At 25.3% G+C, this 9,370-nt stretch overlaps 1 protein-coding gene across 1 annotated transcript in view; it reads right to left on the bottom strand.

The window, feature by feature from the left end:
• Positions 1-8,140, bottom strand: part of LOC145277688 (brain-specific homeobox protein homolog) — a 193,117-nt gene extending 184,977 nt beyond the window's left edge. The window contains exon 1 of the mRNA XM_080129373.1: positions 7,993-8,140. The gene's annotated coding sequence lies outside the window, so the exon portion shown is untranslated. The remainder of the gene's footprint in view (positions 1-7,992) is intronic.
• Positions 8,141-9,370: the final 1,230 nt, after the last annotated feature.

The following is a 9,370-nucleotide window of genomic DNA, read 5'->3' as shown; positions in this document are numbered from 1 at the left end:
AATATATACAATATAAAGAATAATGAATATATACAATATAATAATGATGAATAATGGGAACCTGTGGAAATTCCACAGGGGACTCATTCATATGTAATATATTGATGTTGGTACTCTGTAGATGTTCAGTGTAAATGGATACACTCTGACATTATTGTAGTTCTTTTGTTAAAACTATAAAAGTATTTATCTAGCAGGGTTAGGGTTAAATATGATATGTTAATTCTTGCAGATTTCGTATATATTATTATAGAGTTAATGTTCTGCCGATTTTTATGTATTGTAAAGTTACGATTTCAAAAATAAAAAAAATATATCCATATGACTTATATGCATCAGTTTGAATCGAAACCGAAACCAAAACTCATATATATATATATATATATATATATATATATATATATATATATATATATATATATATATATATATATATATATCTTTTATTTCGTCCTGTTTGTGATTATAGTGCATTTGATTTTTGTAGTATATAGGAATTAGGGTGTTTTCGTTTTGATTAATTGGTTTGTTTTTATTTCTAATAAATTGGGCTATTTCTTGATCGATTATTTTATGTGGAAAGTTATTGTTAATTAGTGTTTGTTTAATGTTTGCTAAGAAGGCAGGAATGTTTACTGGTTGGTTTTTTGTATACGGTGGTGGTAAATTTGTCGTTGCTTTCGGAGTTAATTAGTATGTCTAGAAATGGCTTTCTTAATTTTAACAGCTATTGCCCCAACAAATATAAAATAGCCATAATAAAAAACCTATTAGACCGAGCACACCGAATATTATCTAGTAAAATATTTTTCTACAAAGAGCTAGCAAACATAAAACAAACACTAGTTAACAATAACTTTCCCAATAAAATAATCGATCAAGAAATAGCCCAATTTATTAGAAATAAAAACAAACCAATTAATCAAAACGAAAACACTCTAATTCCTCTATACTACAAAAATCAAATGCACTATAATCACAAACAGGACGAAATCACCATCAAAAATATTATAAAAAGATACATAATATATATATATATATATATATTTATATATATATATTTATATATATATATATATATATATATATATATATATATATATATATATATGGACAAATTATAAATTATTTATAAATAAAGGACGTAAGTACTATCAGCTATAATCGAAACCGAAACCAAAATTCTTGGTAAAATTATTTATTACAACAAATGGAAGTCCATGACAATTAAACGACAGTCACTTGGATGTAAGCATGACGCACAAAATAAATAGCACACACGCAATCCTATTAATATTTAGATAAGAATAGTAGTAGTAATAATAATAGTATTTAAATTATTAATAATAATGGTAATAATAATAATAATAATAATAATAATAATAATAATAATAATAATAATAATAACAATAATAATAATAATAATAATAATAATAATAAAGTAAGGACTCCTATGTTTGGGGCGCAAAGAATGAAAAGTTGAAGAGCTGCAAAAGCGGGAGTGGTGCCATTAAAACAAGCGACCTTCTGTGGTCTAGAAATTGTTTTACTACATAGTAACGTAGAAGTATGTAGCACACTTTGTCAGTCACGTCTCTGTCGCTGCACTAAAATAGACGAACTCTTCTCCTAACTTTGCTGGCATTAACTGCATCGGCTTCGTACACGTTCAACAGACGCCGGCAAATTTTGATTAGTTCATTTTTTTCTGTATGGAAGAATTCAATGGCGCATCTTTCTGCTTCTGACGCACGTCCATGACAGAAGTAGCTTTCTTAGAGTCTCACACCGTCAATATCTGCAACAAAAACTTTCAGGTTATGAATGCACGAGTTTTGCTATCATATATATATATATATATATATATATATATATATATATATATATATATATATATTTACTCCTACGCTCTACTCAAATTAAGCTCTTTTGAATTGAATATTAAAAATCGATACATAAAAAATCTCTATTTATGACATTTTATACTGGTAAATTATATATATATATATATATATATATATATATAGAAAGATAGATAGAGAGAGAGAGAGATGAAAATTTTACAGAAGGTTAGAAAACTATCCGTACCGTCGGTTTCAAATCTAATACGAGGGGACTGGTTTATGATGGAAATATTGAACTCTCTTCAGTGTTTGTTTATATCTTTCTTTTCGAAAAGAAAAAAAAATGAAAAACGGATATAAACAGAGGTTCAAGAGAGTCCAATATTTTGACCATAAACTGGTCCTCTTGTATTGGATATTTAGCCGACTGTTTTTCTGACCTTCTGTAAAATTTGAAAATAAACATTATGCATTTATGTTGTATTTTTCTTTATAATCGAGCACTTTGCCGGTGTTTTTTTTTCCCACCAACACCGCACAGGCACACACACACACACACACACACACACACACACACACACACACACACACACGTATACGAGATATATGAGTTTAAACATTAAATTTTTAAAATTAAATATTAGACATTAAATTTTAAACATTTAATTTTAGACATTAAATTTTAAACATTAAATTTTAAATATTAAATTTTAAACATTAAATTTTAAACATTAAATTTTAAACATTAAATTTTAGACATTAAATTTTAGACATTAAATTTTAGACATTAAATTTTAAACATTAAATTTTAGACATTAAATTTTAGACATTGTCTAAAATCAAAATCAATCAATCGATGTGGACCAAAATTAGAATAAGGATTCTAAACATAGAGTTTAGTATCATAATACCTTGATTTTACTCATGATAAAAGGGAACATAAAGTTAGTTTAAATTTTTTCTGATCAATATATTAATTTCATCCTCCCTGTTGCAAGATTTTCATCAAATGATGATTGTTGGGTAAACTCCATTGCTTGACGATCCTGGTTTGCACTAAGCTGTGTTGTAAATTTATGCACATGGATTGGAATTTTAATCAGCTCTATGTCTTTTGATTTTTTTTACATGTTTTATTTATTGAGCACTTTTTTCTGATTTTTAAAACTCTTTATTATTTTTGTTTTTCAGGAATTGTCCGGAATTGAACTTCGACATCCAATTACATTGCATTAACTTTGTTCGTTTTTATCTTTCACATTTCATAACACCCAACATACGATGTGTGGCACAAGGCTGTACTCAACTAGCATTAATGTGCCAAACGGTCGCGGTCCACATCCACTGACGACATGCTAGTCGAAATTTCAATCTTGACACTCTATCCAATAGAAATGGGCCATTTCGGAGACATTTTATCTGCCAGGCTGAGGCATTCGTTCTGAGTAGTCCTGGAAGGTACACTTTTCCAGACCCTGCCTCCTCTCTTTGGCAGTAAGTGTATTACTTACTGCTTGAGGCGTGCAAACCGGGAAATGCCAACAAGGCTGATAAGGAAATCCTTTAAAAGCCTGGGTGATCCTCCTTTCGGAATCTGGCTTGACCCACTCTACCCTCCGACCATTCCTGTGGTAAGAAAAAATTTATATATTGGGTGGGTGGGCATGTATATCAACTGACAAACATTGAAATGAATTTCATGGAGGTTATTAGTCTTTAGTACCTTCCTCCTTGAGGCATACACAGCGTTTCGGAAAATGAAAAAAATAACTAAAAATTAAGTAAAAGTTTAGATTGACTTTCTATATATGTGAAAAGGGGACGCAGAAGTGACGATAATGCTTACAATGATAAAAACGAAAGAGAATGATCTAAGTAGTATGGGTCATAAAGTTTAAAAAATATATCTTGCTATGAAAGTGTATTCCAACTGTCATGGAAATTCATACACGATCTAATAGATAAGACTATAACATTATACACAAAATAATATACTTTATACATAGTGAAATTATTTTTATATCTCTCTCTCTTTATATATATATATATATATGTGTGTGTGTGTGTGTGTGTGTGTGTGTGTGTGTGTGTGTGTGTGTGTGTGTGTGTGTGATGTGTGTGTGTGTGTGCGTGTGTGTGTGTGTGCGTGTGTGTGTAGTTTAATGAGTAAGGAGAAATTCTAATATAGTGTCAAATTATTTTATTAAAAATATAGCATATCTACATATTTATATAAGAATTATGTGCAATCCGTACCGGCGGTCTCAGCTTTTTGGTATCACTCCATTCCCCCGCTATATGCCGTTGGACTCTTATGATTTTGTAAATATATACTAATATGTATCTCTTTCTCTCTCCCTCTCCCTCTCTCTCTCTCTCTCTCTCTCTCTGTATCTTTCTCTCTCTATATATATATACATACATATATATATATATATTTATATATGTATGTATATATATATATATGCACGTATAAGAAGAGAGAAATAGTTAATAGATCGATAGATGATAGATGTATATATATATTTTTCTTGTTAAAAAATCAAATACCACAAGTATATTTAAATCAAATTCATATTATTTAAGATATGTATGCTCTGAGTGTAATCAATTTTTATAAAGCTTAAATAGATCTGGCAATAAAAAGTCTCTATTGCATATATACATAAAAAGTATTTATATCATACTATTAAAAAGGAATATATATCTATATCTATACATATATACACACATTATGATAATTTTCTTTTAATTCTCATCATTAGATACACGTGTCATCATTTCCCGAAAATCATAAGGGTGGGGAATGACTTGTCAGTCGTACGATTAATGCACATTATATATATATATATATATATATATATATATATATATATATATATATATATATATACATACATATATATATACATACATATATATATATATACATATATATATATGTATGTATATGTATATATATACATACATATATATACATATATATATATGTATGTATATGTATATATACATACATATATATACATACATATATATATATACATATATATATACATATATATATATATATATATATATATATATATATATATATATATATAGAGAGAGAGAGAGAGAGAGAGATGGCTTACATTCACAAAATTCTAACTATGTCAATTATATAAGATGCCCCCATAATAGCAATTGATCGGTTTGAATATTTATTTGTATAATAATATGTGTCAAATGTTATTTGTTATATTTCATTATATGTATATATATATATATATATATATATATATATATATATATATATATATATATATATATATATATATATATATATATAAATTAATAATAATAGATAGTTATGCGTTTTTATATTTTAGTTTGGAATGTAAATAAGTAGGGATGCAGAAAAATAGAAACTGCGAATATAAAGAAGTTATTCAGGGCGAGTGGGTACTTAAAACTTTTTAAAAATATTTTACAGCATCTACAAAAATAAATACGTAATCTGAACCGAGTATAGAATTGGTAAAGATGTAATTCGCTGTTCTCTGCTTAGAATTCTTCACTTATTACTTTTGTCTATGTTTTTTACAGGGAAATCTGCTATTTTCTCTAATTGTTATTTTCTACTGTATATATATATGAAGACTGAAGGATCGGTCGAAAATTATGTACTTGTAAAAAAAGTTAAAAAATTTTTTTTCATAATATTATTTTGTATTCCTGCACGTCACCAATTGAAAACGAATAAAGAAAAGTTATAAGCTTTTATACTTTTCGTATTCCTTTTTTATACATTTGCATTCATATATATATATCTATATACATATATATATATATATATATATATAATAATTATACACACATATATATATAAATATATATATGTGTGTGTGTGTGTGTGTGTGTGTGTGTGTGTGTGTGTGTGTGTGTGTGTGTGTGTGTGTGTGTGTGTGTGTGTGTGTGTGTGTGTGCATATAAAACCGGCAAACCGGCAAAAGAATAAATTTAACACAAGAGTAACGCGCAATATTTTTTGGATACAAATATATTGATACTAAGAACTAAAAAGTACACGCTATTTGTGATAAACACTTCAATATACATACGTACGTACGTACATACATAAATACATACATACATGCATGCATACATATGTACATGTATATATACACATACATACATATATAATGTGTATATAAGTATATATATTGCCCACATCAACAACTCTTACGTTTGTATCTAATGGTCTTATAAAAATAACTGATTACCAAATTTACGACAAACTAAATTAAGCAATTCACATGCATACAGAATAGGTTTTAGTCATTTATATGTTTAAAACACAAAACATAATATATATATATATATATATATATATATATATATATATATATATATATCGAACATTAATAATATAATGCAATCCTAATATTTATATAAATAATTTTTTATTGTATAAGTATACAAATGAATAATAATAAAAGTATATATATATATATATATATATATATATATATTGTAACATAAATCTATAATATTATGTATTTCATGTTAAACATGTAATCACAATAAGGAATATGATATTATTCGCTCTGATTCGGATATTAAAATTTCATAATATTTTTATACATTGTTTAAAAAACGCGCTAGACAAATACTAAACCAAAAATATTTATGTAAATATGCATGAATATATATATATATATATATATACATATATATATACATATATGTATATATATACATATATATATATATATATACATATACATATATATATATATATATATATATATATATTCATGCATATGTACATAAATATTTTTGGTTTAGTATATATATATATATATATATATATATAGTATTATATATAATATTTAGTATAATATATATATACATATATATACATATATATACATATATATATATGTATGTATATACATATATATATATATATATATATATATATATATATATATATATATATATTTGTGGTGCGACGATTCCAGTATTTTCCCCGATTCCAATACAATTACCGATTCCGATTCTTTGAAAATCTCGAAATATTTTTCTTTAGAATTTTATTTTGTCGCGATTACTGTAAAAACACACTTATGACGGGTGGATCTAGAGATTTTAATCTTACTGGAAGTTTAGAAAATATTCATTATCTTATTATTACTACAAGCAGTAGAAGATGTTTTATCAAAACAAAATCAAATAAAATACATAATTAAAGGAATCGGTTTTGGCATCGGAAAATAGGCTGGAATTTTCCCGATTCCGATACCGATATCGATACCAAAAAAAACTCCGATTTTTTCCGATTTCCGATTCCGATTCAGGTTAATCCTCCCAACACTAATATATATATATATATATATATATATATATATATATATATATATATATATATATATATATATAGATAGATAGATAGATAGATAGATAGATATAGATATAGATATAGATATAGATATGTCATACATATATAAAGATATATATGAATTGCATGCATATGTACATATATAAACGCAGGTATTTCGTTGTGTATTAATACAGGCACTTAGCCTGATGATTTTCTTCGGGAATTAAAAACAATGGTTTTTGCATAGCTTACTTAAATAATTATATTCTAGATTTGTAAAAAAAATTTAATCATTGATTGAGCACTGTTGAAGTTAATACTAAAACCAAAAACATGTCCGTAATATATTTTCTCTCATCATATACTTATATCTATAATATATATATGTGTGTATGTGTGTGTTTGTACCCCCCACACACACACATATATATACATATATATATATATATATATATATATATATATATATATATATATATATAGAGAGAGAGAGAGAGAGAGAGAAATTGAGAAATTGTATACGGTACTATATGAACCCATATTTGAATATAAATGAATTTATATAATTACATATGTATGTATACATGTGCATTTATATCCATTTATAAAAGTACACACACGAACTCACACACACACTCACACACACACACACGTATAATTATATATATACATATACATACATATATATATATATATTTATATATATATATATATATATATATATATATATATATATATATATATATATATATAAAATGAAGTAAAAGATAAAAGAACAGGACTGACCTTTAAAGCGTTTCTCTGATGAGCTTCTAGTCAAAATGAAAAATTCGTTAATTTCTCCGTGAAGTATTTTTTGGTTTAAGAAATAATTTCCCCTCTTTCCCGATTCAGTGTTCCGACTCCATTGCGAAGCTCCAATTAAAAAGTTGTCGACGTTGTTATTGTCACTCCCGTGGCTGCTACTGCTGCTGGGTCCCGTCGATACACGTTTTCGTTAACGTTACTCTTATTGGTTTATTTGTTTGTTCGTTTTTTCTTTTTTGTGTGTGTATGCTCATTTGTTTTTGTGTTTTTTCCTCCTTTGGTTGACTGTATTAATATTCTTACCTCATTATACACGCCTTAACTTTCTTCACAACAGGAAGTTGTTATATTTTTTCTTAACATTTGTGAGTTTTTTAAGTGATTATTTCGCGGTTTAATTTCTTTATTTTCACTTTTACTTTTACTTTAGAAATAATTTCTCTTCGTTTTTGTTTCTAATGAATTTTCATTTTCGGTTTCACATTTGCAATCGAAATAACCACCTTTCTTTTTTCTTCAATATATTACTTTTGTTTTACTTTCACTTTTACTTAAAAAATGATCGCCTTTCGTTTTCATTATTATTATTTTAGTTTCACTTTCATTTTCAGATTTACTTAAGAAGAAATAATCTGTTATCATTCATCCTCCAATTATATTACTTTCACTTTCACTTTCACTTTCCCTTTTACTTTAGAAATAATCTTTATTTATGTTTCTATTATTTTACTTTCCTTTTTTGCTGCCAATTTTTATACTTAGCGATTCTTGTTCGTATTTACTTAGCAAATAGTTAACTTTCTTTTTTGTTGTTGCTATTATTATTATTATTATTATTATTATTATTATTATTATTATTATTGTTATTGTAATTTTATCGATATATTATTTATTATTATCTTATTATTATTGTTATTATTATTATTATTTATTATTATTATTATTATTTATTATTATTATTATTATTATTATTATTATTATTATTGTAATTTTATTGATATTATTATTTATTATTATCTTATTATTATTGTTATTAATTTTATCATTATTATTATTATTATTATTATTTTATCGATATCTTATTATTATTGTTATTAATTTTATTATTATTATTATTATTATTATTATTATTATTATTATTATTATTATTATTATTATTATTATTATACTTTCACTTACAGTTTTGTTTTTAAATCATCTACTCGTTTTCATCGATTATTTACCTTGAATTTTCTATTTGTTGATTTTCTTCATAAAAATACATTTTTATTATAACGTTTTTGTGAAATGTTTAGTTTTTTTCAACTTAAAAAATATTCGGACCCTTTCTTTCACTATTTGTAAATCTTACTTTTAA

The sequence above is a fragment of the Euprymna scolopes genome, chromosome 6, assembly GCF_053919585.1.
Source record: "Euprymna scolopes isolate OS-2025 chromosome 6, ASM5391958v1, whole genome shotgun sequence".
Classification (NCBI taxonomy): domain Eukaryota; kingdom Metazoa; phylum Mollusca; class Cephalopoda; order Sepiida; family Sepiolidae; genus Euprymna; species Euprymna scolopes.
The sequence above is the reverse complement of the archived record's forward strand: the minus strand, read 5'-3'. Positions and strand labels throughout refer to the sequence as shown.